The sequence below is a fragment of the Dermacentor andersoni genome, chromosome 4 (assembly GCF_023375885.2).
Source record: "Dermacentor andersoni chromosome 4, qqDerAnde1_hic_scaffold, whole genome shotgun sequence".
Classification (NCBI taxonomy): Eukaryota; Metazoa; Arthropoda; class Arachnida; order Ixodida; family Ixodidae; genus Dermacentor; species Dermacentor andersoni.
This window is the reverse complement of record NC_092817.1, coordinates 153,814,466-153,831,467: the sequence shown is the minus strand read 5'-3', so window position 1 is coordinate 153,831,467 and position 17,002 is coordinate 153,814,466. Positions and strand designations below refer to the sequence as shown.

Below are 17,002 nucleotides of genomic sequence, written 5' to 3'. Positions count from 1 at the left end.
GACCGCACTATGCGCATTACCTGCTTGGCCGGCAGCAGTTCTGTGTAGTTTCGACCCCAACTATAAGTGACATGCCGTGCTACACCAAATTTAAGATGCATCTACTCGTGAAACGTGGACCAAAATAGATTGTATTTCCGTTCCGCTAGCGGCATCCCGTTTCTGCTTCCACTTTGTTTCGTGTATACACATTGCCACAAAATAAATCCTGAACGTCTGATATTTCCTTTGTGTGCTCATTGCTGTTTGTTAGTCGCGTTTGTTTCTGCATGTTTCATGCAGCGGTGGTGGATTGCCCGCTTGCCATTGCACTATCACGATATTCAAGCTTGTGTTCTTTATTTCTGATAGGAAGGGCCCGCAAACAAATAATAGAAAAGGACAATTATAAGCGGGGAGGATAAACCTGTGGTATTTACTAAGTCAACGCCGACGGCTCTGTTTCTGCTATTTGTTTCGGTCATTTGCGGAAGCGTTAATAAATGTCCCTATATACGTGGCATGGAGTTGCTGGGTATCCTCTCAAGCTGGAACTGCGGAGACACAGGCTGCCCAAAGCCCTGCTTTCGTCTTCGCTGCAATGTTTCTTTTTGATTAAATTATTATTCAGCATTATTTTTATGAGCTGACTATGGCAGATTACGCAATTCTACTTTATCTGGCCTACTAGTACAGGCGATCATTCGTCCTACGAGAAATAGGTATGCACGAGATTTAAGCAGTTGTGTTTTCCATTACACAAAATTTATTTACTGATGTTCGGGCACATATTGTTCTCATCAAATTGGTGCTCATGTTCTGGCTGGTGATCTTTACTGCGAAGTAATTAATACGCCTCTTGAGAATTTCATGATTTAAGTTTCCAATAGAACAAAATAAGGTTCGCACTGGTGTTGCTGAGGTCGTGAGGGGCTTAGTTCGGCACGATAATCGATTGGATCCTTTACAAATACTGCCCGAAGATGGCACATGTAACCTGTAGACGCAGGCCTCAGGAGAGCAACAAAGATTATTTACCCTTTGCGCGCAGCAGTTTGTTCTAGAGAAACGAGATGGCGCTTTCGGCGGCGGACCGCATGTCGCCTCAGTGACAGCGCACGAATACGAAACCATTACAGCTTCCACCTTGCTTCTGTGCGATCAGCTGTTGGAAGTACAACTGAGTTTTCGCTAACGCACCATGCTACAATCATGCCGGATTAAATCGTGTGGATTAAAGACATGTGCAGTAGTTGGCGGCAAAAATAGTGACTGGCATATTAAGGAAAAGAATGAATCTGTGTGGCCAAGTTCGGGGACTGGTACTGCAACTGTCCGTAGGTGTTACCGCCACTTCTAGGTGTACGGCTTTCGTCGAGGATACATAAATTTGGTCATCCGTCAAGGTTTTATCGCTAACCTTCGAAGAAAGTACTTCAGCCCCGGAACGTCAGCAAGAGTGAGTACGGCTCGTTAAATGCTGACAAAGAGAGTAGCGCCACATCCTCTCATAGTACATGTCGCGCACAGTGTCTACCCACATTCACCCCAACTGGCACGGCATCTTACGCCGGCTCTATCGACAATGTGTCAATATGGGAATGGGTGCCCACGAATATATGCCCAACATATATACGCACAATAAATGACAGACTACAGCGATAGCGCACGAATAGTCGAAGCTCAATGTTTCGCGACTGTCCACAGGAGACTGCCCACGACTGTCCACATCTTTACTACAACGTATTACAGTGTAAAAACGGCTACGTTTCAAGCCGTGCACGCAGCAAGAACAAATCTATCGAAAATGAGCACACCCGCGAACGTTTAGGCTGAAATAATCATAGTGGCTGCACCAAGGAAATTTACTGAGTCAGAAATGTGACAAGCCGCTGCTTCCAAATATTTCCAAATAACCAACGAAGAGCAAAACACACTCCACAAGTGTTACCGCGCCAAGTATTCCGGCAGCGTTTGACCGTGCTCTTGGTCGCTCGGAACAGATGCTGAATTGACACAGCTTCCAGACGTCACGGTTTCGCGTTTCCCTAGACTCGGGAGGGAAAAGCCGCAAAATAGGTAAACCATAACATTCAGTGCTGTGTTCTGTCCTATTTAACGGTTGCTAATGAAGTGCTTATGTTTTGTCTTGGCCAGCCTAAACTAATGTGGGTTAAAACGTGAGACTCCTTTCAGAAGCGCTTTCACTTGTGCGCTCTTTGCCTCTGTAGATTTCCCTTTATAGACACTGACAGTTGTCCGCGAGTATAGTATTGATTGCGGTTTGACGTCACAGGCTCCATACGCAAACCACGTAACCTTATTTAACCTTATTTAAGCTACCTTCCACCCGTACGGCCGCGTGCTGTGTGGGACGCGGAAGAACTGCGCGCCTACTAAGCACCATCATGTACAGAAGTGGGAATGTGCGCGGAGACGGCGGACGGCCGCGTAATAGAGACGAAGTGTACGCACCTTTGCCTCACCACAACCGACTCCGCTCTCAACGTATCACTGGTGATTTCAACACAGGCGCGTCTCCGCCAGACGAACAGTGCTTCATGGTGTTCTCCTGGAACGGTTCGCCCTCAATTTTGCACGAACACCAGTGTGCCCACGACGCGTCATCGGTCGTGTCACCTCACATTGGCAAAGAACGTTTCCCGCGTCGCCACAGACCCACTGGCCGTATATCATAGCGATCATAAAGGGATAGTCACCTTGCTGACCAAATAATAAATACAAAAAAAGCAAGCAAACGAAAGTTTAAGGACACAAAAGCATCGAATATGGAATTTAAAATAAAACACACCTAGAAATCGTGAAAAAAAAAACGAAATTCATTGTGGCATGTGTCTTTTATTTTCAATCAACACATTGATTATCAACGTATTTATCACCATCTGTCTACCTCCGCTGCTTATCCACCTTCACAGAGTGGGATGGCTCTGAATTTTTTGCCCTCATTCTTTCCTTCTTGTCGAGCCTGTGTACTGGTTCTAAAATGCATTTCATTGAACGTGACAAAGATCGGTCACACAAAATAAAGTGCTGACTTAGTCTACCCAAATTATTTACGTAAATGTAAGAGGCTCGCATTGAGGAAGGTACCGCAGCCAATCTGAGCTGTAGGCATTGGATCGGCAGACGTTGAAACCATGGCAACAAGCGCACCTGTAGCTTTGGAGTATGAATAATCTACGGCGAAGTGACACTTAAAAGAATGAGCCATTGTGCGTTCCCAACAGCTGCTTCTTATACCGAAGCCACGGCGGCAAGAGGAAAGCGAACTTGGCGTGAGCTGCGTTCGTTCCGCTGTGGCCTTCGCCAACGGGCTGCGACCGCGTGTCCACACAATGCGGACTTGGCAGATAGCTGGACGAAAATAAAAATTCAAAGTCGGAATGTCAGAGTCGGAATTTCAGAAGACTGGCTACCTCTATCTAGAGTGTCTCGATTGCAATGAGGTTTCTCACTTTGCTCTGCTTCCTTTGCCTTGTTTTGGATAGTTTTGGTAAGTAGTTCTTTATTGCAAAATTTACTGTCGTACACATTATTTTAGGCCACACTGCTACAGCAAGAAATGCTTATGAACATAATATACTGGAAATGATTATTAACTTTTATTGAGCGGACAGAATTGTTTTCCTCCTATGGTGGGAGGGCTCCTTCAGTCCATGAAGCCATGGCGCCGAGCCGTCCTCTCTCTCCGATGCACGAGCTTGCGCTGGTTATCTGGGTGGGTGCTGGCCAGTTGGTGCCCCCCCAGGGCTTGACGAAGGTTTGGGAATTGGATGATAGAGATATGTCGTTTGGGCGATTCCACATCCAATAAGATACTGTACAGGGCGTTGAGGGGAGTTCAAATTAATGGTGGTCTACCGTAGTAGTTATCAAGCCAACTCAGAAATAATATTTTTTGCGTTCTACTGTCACGTTTCCTACACAATAGAACGGAGAGCGAGAGAGAGAAAGAAAAGTTTATTTTTCGAAACAACGTCCCTAGCGAGGCCCGGTATCCCCCTGAGGTGGGAAGGCTTCTCACTCGAAAAACCCTCTGGCTTCGATTGCCCTCTTGGCCCCATCGACGAATTGTCGTTGGTCTTCCAGGTCACCGAGGGCAAGCTTGGCTTCCCACGTTTCGAATAGGTAGTCTTCATTTGCTTACTGTGCTCATTTCGCATCCGTTTCCTGCTGCATTTCACTGCCTTCCCGCCACGGGCATTCCAGAAGCAAATGAGCGAGGGTGCCGGGTCCGTTGCAGAGGGGCAGAGGTAGCAGTGGAGCGTCGAGTAAAGGCGGTGCGTTATCGTTCCGTGAGTGTACGTGTACGCAAAATATACTTTAGACTATCTTGATAAGTCCTGCGTTACTTAGGAACAAAGTATAGTTTTATCAAAAGAGCAAGACCACCGAAACTTCTTGCCGATTCCACGCGCAGTGATATCTGGAGCACTGGTTAACTAGCATCGTTTGGTGTTTCGCGTTCGAGACGGGTGGAACGCATCCGTTTAGGGCGAGCAAATGCACTATGGGAGCGCGTTCATGTGTGCCAAGAACGTCTACAACGACGGCCACAGGACTGCGACGACGACCGCAACAATGACGGGTTTACTACGACAGCCACACGCATGACTTGACAACAGGTATCGCATGAAAGCAACCACGATGATGATGTCATGAATACGACAGGGACAACGACGATAGCATGACGGCTGATGTATTCTCCTAAAATGAAGAAACATTGTAACCCTGGGCCGATCCAGGAAGTAGTAAAGCTGGTAAACCAGGAGTATGAAGAAGGGGGCACGACGTTGCCGTTTGCCTGAAAGCTCTAGTGGCCACGGTTAAAGCAAAGTAGAAAGTGGCCCTCTATGGCTTGCAAAGGTATACTGTTGATATGTGGGGTGACGCACGTTTCATTTCTCTCAAACTGGTAGCTGCCAATGTTTTAGGATTGTTTCGCGCATGAGAACAGCAGCGACATCTGCGCTTCTTTTTCAGATGTATTTGAGTGCTTCGCTGGATGTCGCGTATTCACCTTAGCAAAATATATATCTTTCACGTTTTTACGGCATTGCTCGTTCTTGTAGGCTGAAATAATATTGTGCACGTTGATTAGTGAACAGTAGCGTTGTCCCATACCGGAAACGCTATCTCTCGTTTGTTTTATTGTACTGGTTTTTATACAAATGGTCTCTGCCCAGACACTCACAGCGCTAGAAACGATTGTGTAGTGGAGTAGCACGACTTAAAAAGTATTTAAATGGTGGCTGACATAGTGGAAGTCCCTTGTGTCATGGCTACTACGACAGCGAAGTACAATATATAGCGTTTTATCCCAGTCAGTTCAGGCAAGCGACGCGGCTGAGCACGTTCTCGCTGCTTACATTATTGTCACTCTAATTGCAGACATGCAGTATTTCGGCAAGGCCTCCTATATGCCAACACGCTGGCTGGAATTTTTTACACAATCCTTTAGCCAGACATGATCTGTCATGCAGATCACTAGTGTGAATTATAAAAAATATTCTTTAATAAAACGTGTAAATATAGCCGACACAATATCGCGTTTTTGTACGAGAGAAATGTGGTTCACATGCCACCAGTGTACATTTTTCAATTGTTGATGCTGAAGAAGAGGTCCGACGGGCAAAGTAGCTGTAGAGATAAAAAATGATGTAACTATGAATACGCACAGCGGTAATTATTCTTAGTTGTTTCCTTAAATCCGCTTTAAACTGTAAGATCGATCGGCTGCCATGCCACTGGTCCAATAAAGTTCGAAGGCTATCTGAATTGGACAAAAGTGAATACTTCACCGTGGGCAAATATCGGTTACGGTAAAACGTCACTTTGTCTACGTGGAAAAAACTGTTTTCCTTTAGTTTCTCGCATTCGCGGATTTAGCGATTTTAATAACGTTCTGTGCTGAGGCTAAATTGAAAACACTGATGTAGAACCCGTTCAAGAAAACTGTATGCGTATTTCGGCAATGTTATGCATTACTTTTGCTCCCTGTAAAGGCTCAATGGAGCGAAAATTGGGGCGTTGGTGAAAGAGCCGGAGCGTGGCTCCAATAGCCATTTACTAAAAGGATTCATGCATTTTATAATGGTTAGAGCGAAAGCGAAATACTTCCAGTACTATCACTGCAGCAGCCCCATAACACTGGGTTAGCACCGCATGATGCTATAACCGAGTGTCACGACTCAATACAGAGAAATAACACAGCGCCCAGTATGGGAACCTAACCTATTTTTTTAGTATGATGAAGGACACCAAGAAACCCGCTTTGCAGGCTTAGTCCTCAGTTGGTATATGTAATAATAAGCTAAATGTAAATTGCAACCGAATGTGTATTATTGGACGTACAATACCTTCTTCGTTTTTAAACAGAAAAAATATCCAGATAAGGCAGGGGCCATTAATTAATAATCCTTTGCCTTGCAGGCAGCGCTCAGCTCCGTGGCCTAATTTTCATGGTTAAATTGAAGTGCTCGAAAGATTCATGCTGATTTTTCCTTGGGAGAAACGAGAATGCAAGAAATTCCGGAGCTCTGTTCCCTAGAGAGAATAAGGGACTAAGCATTTTCGTCGACCAGTGTCACTAGTGGGTGCTGGTCCAGAATGTGCATGGAGAGTCCGTTGCTTTCCTTTTTCCATACAATGAAGCACACATGCAGCAAAAGAACGCTAAATGTAAACGGCTGCTGCAAGCGTAGGTACGGATTACGTAAGAACTACACTTTCTCTCTGTTTCCCTAGTTCTGGTAGCCTAAAAGATTTTCTAGGTCGTGTGCATATTGAAGTATTAAGGCCGACGAAAGCCACGAAATAATCTAGATATATTCCGGGAGCAGGGGGGGAGGGCCGGGGTCTAGGAATGGTATAAATATTGTGGAGCTCTGGTAGATTTAGAAACTTCGAAATTTTCGCCTTCTGCTTAGTGTAATGGCTGGTCTAAACGAACCAGCCAGTTGTTCAAAAATCGATTGTTTTCTAACTATCACAAAGTCAAGTACAATACTATAAATACACATTATAAAATATGTGGCGCACTCAACAGTCCACAAACACTTAAGACTCAAATAGGCGTGTATTAGTATACACCTAATCCCAGAACGTAAAAGATGGCTTCCATCAGTCTCTCTTCTAACGCGCTCAAGCGCTCCCTGGCCTGAAGCTCATCCTCTTCTCTTTTGTAGGAAGAACGCGGGAAAGTCAACGCATTCCCGCCACGATGTGTGCTCACGCTTGTAGTTCCGGCGGATACAGTCATTGGATGGCACTCGTTGTCACAAGGCCGTCTTGTTGCTTTACGTTCCAACATTTCACGCAGAAGATTTTCGACATGTACAAGTACAACATGGCCTTCCCTAACTTTCTTCTTGACCCACTTACCAAAGAAGCGTGCTCATCTAAGTAGGAGTAAGAAATCTTTCGTCCATCGTTTCCAAAAGTTTTCGGTCAGGTGCCTACTGTGATGAAGTCTCCGGGAGGCCTTTTTACGCGTTTATATCTCCGTTTCTTCGAGGTTGACTGGTGGTACCGTCGTGAGCCTATGGGCAGTCAACAGATTAACCGAAGTCACAGCGCATGATTCGCCGCGTATCCAGTTTTTCTGAACATGAGGGTTTACTTCGCGTCAGTGCCACCACGTGGCGTACTGACCTTAAACTTTTAAAACTTCCCGTGGTGACGCAGTGATGACGTCAACAAAACAAAAATAAAATAATTAGAAACTGTCCCTACGCACTGAACTTTGCCATAATGCTTTTCCCGCTGGCATTATCAGTGTTCTTGATAAAGCGTAGCCGCTCGTCGGCTGGAAATGACTTCTTAACAGCATTTAGTCGCAACGAGCGATGATTGATTCTAGGTTTGTGATACGGTTCTTCTTCCTTTTCCATTTTTTCTTTTTTCTTTCTTTTTTTATGCTACGAAGTAAACAAGCTAGGGTAATCATTAGAAGCATTGCGTGGAAGGGTTTCCTCAGTCGGCCCATTCTTAGCGTCCGAACATCGCACAGCGTCTACGAGAGACGCACGCCTTCGTGGACGGCTTTTGATTTTAACCTATTTATTTTGTTTAGGTGCCCCCAATAATTCCCCAGCGACTTTGCTCTCTGCACTCATGGGCTACTGCCGCAGCTTCAAATTGAGATATGCTTAAGTATTAGGATATACAGATGCATATGTTGGGTTTACACCTTGAGGCAAAAGGCACGACACAAAAATTGTGCAAACTGTCTGTACGTCGTAGTCCGTTAGCCTGCTATAGCGGAAGCAGCTCGCAATATTACGTGACATTTATTGGCCACCAGGCCAGGTACACCTTTGGGTATGACATATATAGTACTTGCAGTGTGTTCCCAAAGTAGTTTTAGGTCACCGTTATCCATGTGCGTGAAGAAAGACTGCTATTTAAAATTATTGTGCAGTAATATATGCAGAATTTGTCTGTTCTGCATATTGTCTGCCATGTTGCCGCTCGGCCTTCATAATAAAGCAGCAATGTAGACTAGCAGATATTGAACGCCATAAAGGCGTCCACAAAAAAACCTCGCGCACAATTCCTCACGCTTACTTGTATTGAAGAGTTGTGTGATTGTCAAGGGCATTCTTAAGGAATGTCAAATGATAAATTATGGGCTGTTACGTGCCAAAACCCCGATCTCATTATGGGGCACGCCGTAGTGGGGGACTCCGGATAATTTGTACCACCTGGGGTTCTTTAAACTGCACCTAAACCTAAGTACACGGGTAATTTCGCATTTCACACCCATAGAAGTATGGGCCATGTCAGGGATTCAATCCTGCGACCCCGTGCTTTGCAGCCCAACATCACAGCCACTACGTATCTACGATGGCTAAGGAATGTTGTCAGTTCGAGGAAGGTGACATTCGGCATGTGAGACAATTTGTTCCCATCCTCATTGCGCGAGAATCGGTACGAGCCGTCGAAGAATGAATGACACCGTAGTGTGCATTGTATTTAATGTGATGGAGTCAGAGTCAAAAACTTCAGACGCGGATCACTCTGTAACGACTGACCACCAGACATCTCCCTTATACGTGCAATCGCCTGACAGCTGCCTGTCGCTGGCGTCGGCCACAGGATCTCAGAACGATTTTTTCTTCAACTCCGAGGCTTTTTCTCTCGAAGAACCCGTATGGGTTTCCTTTGTAGCAATTGCTACGATTGGGTGGATGTCTCAGTTTACCTTAATTAATATTTGGTGCGTCATACTTCGCCACATTTATTTTTCAAACTATGCTAGAGCTCGAAAAGGCCGTCCATCTAACGTGATTGTCCTCTCCAGTCTCTTGATATACCACACGAGTGCTGTCATTAAGTTATTTTTCAACTCACTAGGCCCTTTTCCTCTGTTTATTTCAGCAGAGTGTGTGTCTATCACTGTGGTTACCAAATACGCCCGATGGTAGGCTATCACTCAAGCCTTTCTGGCGACTTGAGCAAGTGAAGTTGCACACTTTCTTCAACATGGCGTTGACATTCAGTATGGCTATCCCTGAGTACTTTTCGCGGTCTTCACTCACAGGTTTCTCTCCATTGCCATCTCTTACACTACTCGTCGCGCTAGATAGAACACAAACACGCAACGACCTTGATGAAGTATCAATTGCCCGCTTGTTGACATGCTTTCGATGTACATTTCCCCTGATCACCGGGGCAGGAACGTGGCCCTGTTTTTGGTGATGTAATCGGTCGGCAGCTTCGCTCAATAACTTAAAAGTGACAACATCAATTTTTTCTTGTCGACAGGAACATACTGTATTTCCTCTCAATATAATTTCGGCTTTAGGTGCGACCTTGCATGCCCGCTTATTCTGTTACGCTGATGGCAACCGTTGTCGTCAGGCTGCAGCCTTATTCTGAACTTCGCCATCGCCAGAGAACACAGAAAGCTGTTTGGCAAGCAGGCCACCGGGATTCATGCCGATTTGGTGGTTAACAAAGATGGAGCTCGTCGATTGCCCATCTTTTCATCTCTTTATGGCTAATCTATTTTTGATGAGAGTGAGTGAGTGAGTGAAAACTTTTGAGTCTTTCAAGAGTTTCGCGGTTACGAGGTCTCCGTCGTCTTCATCTTCTTGGCGCTGGCGACTTGAGACTTCTCTTCAGCAAGGGTGGGCCCCTATTCCAAGGCTCCACTGAGTATGAAATTTATCCCGACCCCGGCGGCGGCATTTCGATGGGGGCGAAATGCGAAAACACCCGTGTACTTAGATTTAGGTGCACGTTAAAGAACCTCAGGTGGTCGAAATTTCCGGAGTCCTCCACTACGGCGTGCCTCATAATCAGAAAGTGGTTTTGGCACGTTAAACCCCATAACTTAATTTTTAATTTTTTCATGAGAAATGTCTGCATCTGACTGTTATTCTCAAAATAAATTCCACAGATTTTCCCAGATAACTTTAGCCACGCTGCTGAACGAGAAGAGGCAGTTAAAGAAGGACTGTGCAAAATACAATTTCCCCTACCAGAATTGCGGTGTTAGATCCTAGACCTCTGGGGAACGAACACTATAGGCGTTAAAATCGTGTCTTGCACCTTGTTTCTTCAGTATTTCTTTTTCGTTATACAGCTTGGCTAAAGTTAGCTTGGACACCCTATATATTCAAGCGGATGTTTATATAAACCATATACCAGAGCCGTGCTGAATTCAGCTCGCAGACCAAGGGCATAAATAAACTGCTTTCATGACTGTATCTGCTGGGTAAGAATAATAGGAAACTAATTGAAGCATTCATTCACAAAGGTGTTTTTTTCTAAAGCATTACCCGGAAAGATTTTGTTCGGTGATCATAATGTTTTTTGACCTTTTGCAGCACTCAAATTTAATTTCCTCTGTCATCTTGCTGGAAACCACTGCGTGCCAAAGGATGACTGTCCCAAAGGCAAAAAGTCGTGGATTATTGGTTGCGGGAAAAGCCAAGTTTGTTGTAAAGTTGGTACGTGAACTTGCTTCCTATGTTTACTTATTCAAAACCATCCTACTTCAAATTGTTGGAAAAAAATATAGGAATCACATCAGTGGGAAGACGATTATTCAAAGAGGGAAGTGCAGGTGCACAGGTAATCATGAGTGATAGTGCGCGTGACTATATAAGGCAAAAGCCTTTGAGAGCGTCGGAGAATTTCTGATATAGATTCTGCTAAACAAGTTATCAGCCCCGAGAAGATTTAGTAATGCCCTCTAGCGTGAGACGATAGCTTGCGGACTCCACTACCCCTGCGCAAGCTTGCTCGATACGTGCATGCTGCCTCGACATCGCTGGTCTACCTGCTCTGCCCGAGTTTACAGAATTCCGTTAGTCGAGAAGATCTTACTGCATTCTTGTACGGGATGCACTAGAACGCTACTCACCACGAACTTGAGCGGAATTTATTGCTCATGGAGTCTTCTGCGAAGCATGACTGCGTACACATGCACATAATGGCGTGGGTATGTTGTGAAGATGGTCACGAGTTTGTAAAGAATTGAGAGAAACTTCGCAACTATTTTTCTTTTTTTTGAAGATCAACTGCAGCGTTCGTGTTCGTATACCCTGTCAGTGCTGTAATAAATTGAGCGCTTACCTCTGTACGGTGCGCCCGGCGTGGTCGGTAACACGCTCAATTGGGCAAAAACGTTTTGATTTTCTCACACAGCAGCACATTAGTCTTATTACAAACATAATTTGACGGCATTTGCAGCGCTAACGCATTGGTTAGCGCTATGGATATACAGTGGCAGTGCAGCGAAATGCGGCATTTGACTGTTACAATGCGACAGTGGGAAAATGTGTCATTACTTGCGTGGCTTAAAGACCAGCAGGTGGAAATTGCTCACATATTATGCAATCTGAACGCGCGTTATCAGCATTCTTAAATTCAACACACATTCAAAGTGCTCACAAAGCACGAAGAAAGGCGGAAAGCCGTAATTCTGCGGAGCGATGTGTGAATCGCCCTAAACTTCAAGTTTCTTTTACGATGTCCATTAATGACAGCAGGAGGGTTTCAACGCCAGAAAATTGATCAAACTCGTGCCATCTTCATTAATTCAGTGCGTATTTTTCTGCCGCCTATCTGGAGGTATGGTGCGGTTAAAAAACGTCATCGAAGATTTGGTAAAAATAGCGAGCAAAATTAGCTGTCAAAGCAAACACTGGTACTTCGTCATCTGCCCCACTGCCCACCTAGATGTTAAAATTACACTTCATTATTTCCACCATTTCTCAGGTTCGCCACTGTATGCTGTAATTGGATCAAATCAGTGTATTTCCTTAAAGTGCGGAAGTCAGCGTAAGGATACTCTTATTCAGATATATTTTTCTTCGTCCTTGTGTTTGATAGCGCAAGCTCACCAGAGGCGAGGTTTGTACAGTGTAGTGTGAAGAAGTGCAGGGGGAATAATAACAGGAAAAACCTCAGTCAAATATGTCTTCCGTTGTCTTCACTATATCCTATTATCTGCGCACCTCCCATGTACTCTGAAATTCGGAGAATATAACCGAAGGGAAAAGTTTGCGTTTGCTATTGGTTATCTAAACAAGTAGCTATATATCTCGAGCAATGCATGAAGGACAACTTAGACGACGCACGCAAGCGCGATACATTGCGCCACCTACTACGACTGCCTTATAAACAACACTTCCTATTTCGTTCTTGATCAAGAAAGAATTTTTTAAACTTTTTACCGCGAAAAATTTATGTTTTACAACTTTTTTTATTTGTCAAAGTGGGTTTAAAAGAAACACTCGCGCCATGCTATCCTAAAAGACTAAGACCATCAATACTTGCGCTTAAAAGTTATACCAACATGACTTTGCAAGTGGATAAGGCAAAACATGCATTACGATTGTGACACACAATGAAGCGTGGTGTAACTACGCTTAGAAGTAAATGTTTATCACTGACATTATGCGACTTGCATTGTATGCACAATACTAAATTATCTATAACTATGCACACAAATGAAATTATGAGTAAACTGTTATCATATACTGCCACTGCACTGCTGCGTATTCGAGGCGAAATTCGGATAATGCGCATATGTTTCAAAGCTGGGAATACTTCAGTTTACTTGCCGATATTTTACGACAGAGTCACGAGATCGTGTCCGTGAACACAATAGCAGTGGTGTTAAGGGAAGGCATATTAACCCTTTCAGGCACTAATTAATTATGTTAATTGAAATCTTACTTTCGCCGCATTTCTTACATCTTCAGAATGAAAAAAGAAAGCGTACAGCTCCATAACAGGGCTTGGAATAGCACCTGTCCAGCCACTTGAGGATTATGACTAGCGCAACGCATTGTCAGAAACAATGAAAGAAGATGAAGCGGCTGCATACGACGACATATTCACACCGAGCAAAAAATACGCAACCATCTGCCTTCTCACCCATTTTCCTAAGACGCTTTGCGCATGCTTTGCACAGGTTTTGCGAACGTTTCGCACAGCTTGTGAAATAAATGTGTTGCAGAAAAATGAAAAAAAAATGCTATGTGCACTGGCCTTTATTAAACGCTTATGCAAAACTAGTACCTTAGAAAAATCAGTCCTGTAAATCGATCGTCGAATGACAAACGGAGCTTAAGTGCAGGACGATTCATTCATTAAGGTCTTACTGAGGCTCATCAACGAGCACCGATAGTCTCTATCGGTGCTCCCTTAGAACTCGCGCGAGGCGAGACCTAAGGAAAGCCGTGGGCGCCCCAAAGAAAGGAATACATGCATCTACCTTGACGTTTGCTGCCCGTTCAGGTCAGACCAGTGCATGCAGCACCGTATTGTACTCACGTAGCTGCTCAACAGAAACGCTAATGCGTGCAACACGCGGCCTGCAGGCAGCGGATGCCGTAACGCCGCCCTAGCTCCGGCAGTGTCGATTGTGCAGTGCATGACGCTGCGTCCACTGCGATACGTATTTCCCTAGCGAGACCACAACGCTAAGCGCGTTTCTGCAGATCTTCCATACCATATTGTATGAAACTCTATGTTCCATACATCTATTTTCGCATCCCGCATACGATCCACTATTGTGCATGAACGACGGTGGTGGCGCCACCAGCGACGGCTGCGGAAATGCGCCTCTAGAGACTTCTAATTCGCTATCTCAAGCAAATACCTCTAAAATACCAACGAAAACAGGTTAGGTATTGTGTCGTGACCATTACCAAGCCCTTTTTATTCGGGTAAATTTCATAAAAGGCACTGTAATTTCATGCCTAACAGCATCTTCCAAAACGGGGAAGCGTGGCTCCTATTACATAGTGGCAGAAGTTGTCTATTTCGTGCACTCGAAGCTGTTTTTGGCGCAATTCAAACTTACACTGAATTCCTCTATCTAGCGGCAAAAAAGCCTACGTGTTCGTCGTTGGGAGGAAGGTGCGAAGCAGTTTGCGGCGGTCGTGTCAACAGGAACGCCAGCTGCTCTGGACTCAAGGCGTGTTGCATTTACATGAGCTAGTTCGGATGTGCCCCTGTTGGCCACCACACTCTACTCGACTGCACCGAGGGTCAGCAACGGTGACATGAGCTGTGTCGTCGTTTTTTTTTTTTTATTTGGCTGGACAATACGAATAAAGCATCGCAAAATTCTATGTGGATGAATTGTACACTTCGCATACTATAGAACTCTATGTTGTGCACTGTATAGCAATGAGCTTGGCAAAGCACTGCTACGCGAAGCAATGATAATTTTTTTCTATCTTGATATTCTGATGATATGCTTGAGCTCTTTTTAGGGTGTGATGCTGTGGCATAATTAAATGCTTGCAACCAGTTTTAAACGAAATTAGACCTCTCATGTTCCTTGCGCTGAAGCACAACGAGCCTTTCTATAGATAGTTACCGCAGGTTAGTGCTTGATATTTAGCAGTCAGTCTCTTATAGCAACACAGTACTTTATGTGTCCAAGAGTAAATACATATTGAAGACTGATGAGTTATTATAGAGAAGAATAGTGCTGTAGTTAGAAAGAGCCTATAAGTCATAATATACTTCTTGCACCACATGGTATGCATGCGAACTTAAGAGTTGGTGAAAATCTATAGCTATTGTGCTACAAAATTTGCTTTTATATGAGTGCTTTACTGAACAATTGTAGATTGGTGTTCGCCTTCGTTTACACAATAAAATTAACTAACGTTTTCGTAAAATTAGGTGTGATGGTATTAATCGCGCACCAGCAAGATCAATTTCGCAGTTAGCTACTAACACTGCCAGCTCGGCAGCTTGCATTGCTCTATGATAAGAATATATTAGTGTGTGTTTTGATGTCCTGCAGTGGATTTCATTATAGGCTGATAATAACGATGAGTGTCGTACACGTAAAGAATAACTACAGCATTTACTAGATGAGGATACACCGCATCGACATACAAAAGAAAAAGCAATAGTCCAATAATGCAACTTTGTGGCTTAATGACTACAATAGTTTACTGGTCGTATGTAATCATTAGCGCTCTATATTTTAAATGACTACAGATGTGTGCTAACAGTGCACCAGTGATTCTTTATTGACCTAATTTGCGTTCAAGCTTATGATGATTTAGAGATTGAAACGCCTTTGCAAAGAAGACAAACAGTCCTGCTAGCATAGATAGGGAGTTTATGAATTACTAATGGTGTCAACACAGGTTCAAATTGCAGTCGTAAAATGTTCGCGCATCTCTCAATGCTTAGTCAGATAATATTAATTTCGAGTTTAAGAGCGAAACCAGCTATGTGTAACGCCATTACATTGTCGTATTGTAAGGCAGGAAGTGAAAACAGTTGAAAACAGTGAAGTAGCACAACGTCGAGTGGAGAGACCTTCTTTGGTACAATTACGTTGTCATGGTGGTCATGACTAGCAGTGCGGTATGACGATGGCCACTAAGAAAACAGGCTGCTAGACTTCATGCACAGTGAAGACGTTTTTCGAGACGGTATATTAATGTTTCTGCTGGCGAATTGTTGTCACAAAAACCGTGTCATTTCAAATTAAACCCGAATTTTCGAAAAATCAACCAAGCTCCAATAATTGAAAATGCTTTTATTTTTTCTAAGCGATCAGCTGCACCGCTTCAATTGTGTACTTGGGATGACAAAAATGTTCAAATTCATTTTGTCTTTGAGCCAGTGTGCGGCCACAAACAGGTTCGAGAGGCAGAGAAAACCAGCGCCACTAGCAGCCGCAAGCAAAGAGAAGCACTTTGATTATTTACAGACATATGACAATCAAGCGCAACGGTTTCGAAGCGCAATAGTTTCAGTACATCGAGTGCAGAAGCCAAAGAAATTTACCTAGAAGGCACATGCGCATAATTTTAGATGCATCGCTTCCTCGCTACGTTCTTGATTCTTGCAATAGCCTCTGCACGCGGGCACGGCTCTCAGTTGGCGTCATCCGAAGCGGCGGCGGTCGATCGCACGTAAAGGAATCCTGCGCCACCAACTGCGGCAGCAATGAGGCCCAGGGCGACTAACGCCAGTATCCACCACAGTGAAGTGGCGCCACCACCACCACTGCCCGATTCGCTAAGGCCGTCCGAGTCTCCCGGTGTGTGCTGCAGGAAGAAAAGCGTGTGCTGTTTACTGACACGTACGCTAGACCCTCAAACATTTTCAACGAGCTATGAATCGAAGGCAACGGAGTGGGATCATTTAACTTGACCAAGGCGAGTTGTCGCACACATATGTGTTAATGCCTAGAGTTGCATATTAAGGTGCACTGTCACTGTGCCTTGAACATGTCACGATGACGCATGATATTATTACACAGCACACAAACACGTTTATGCATCACGATTTACACACCCAATTGTTCATAGCTGGTACACTTATGGTACTATTTCTGCAGTTCATTTAAGGGGAAGTATATAGAGGGTACCTTGTGGCTCTATAGGTTACTTAAAACACCTGTAACCAATAAATGATAAATGTTACAGGAAACATAGCTCCAGTGGCATAATAAAATAAATCAGAGAAGACAACGGGCTGTCTTTTTATGCTTCATGATCAC

At 44.3% G+C, this 17,002-nt stretch overlaps 1 long non-coding RNA gene across 1 annotated transcript; it reads left to right on the top strand.

Moving 5' to 3' along the window:
- Positions 1–3,275: 3,275 nt before the first annotated feature.
- Positions 3,276–14,597, top strand: LOC129386555 (uncharacterized). Its single transcript, XR_011893944.1, has 3 exons — positions 3,276–3,493; positions 10,836–10,958; positions 14,346–14,597. It is a non-coding gene; the product is annotated as an uncharacterized lncRNA (long non-coding RNA).
- The last annotated feature ends 2,405 nt before the right edge of the window (positions 14,598–17,002 follow it).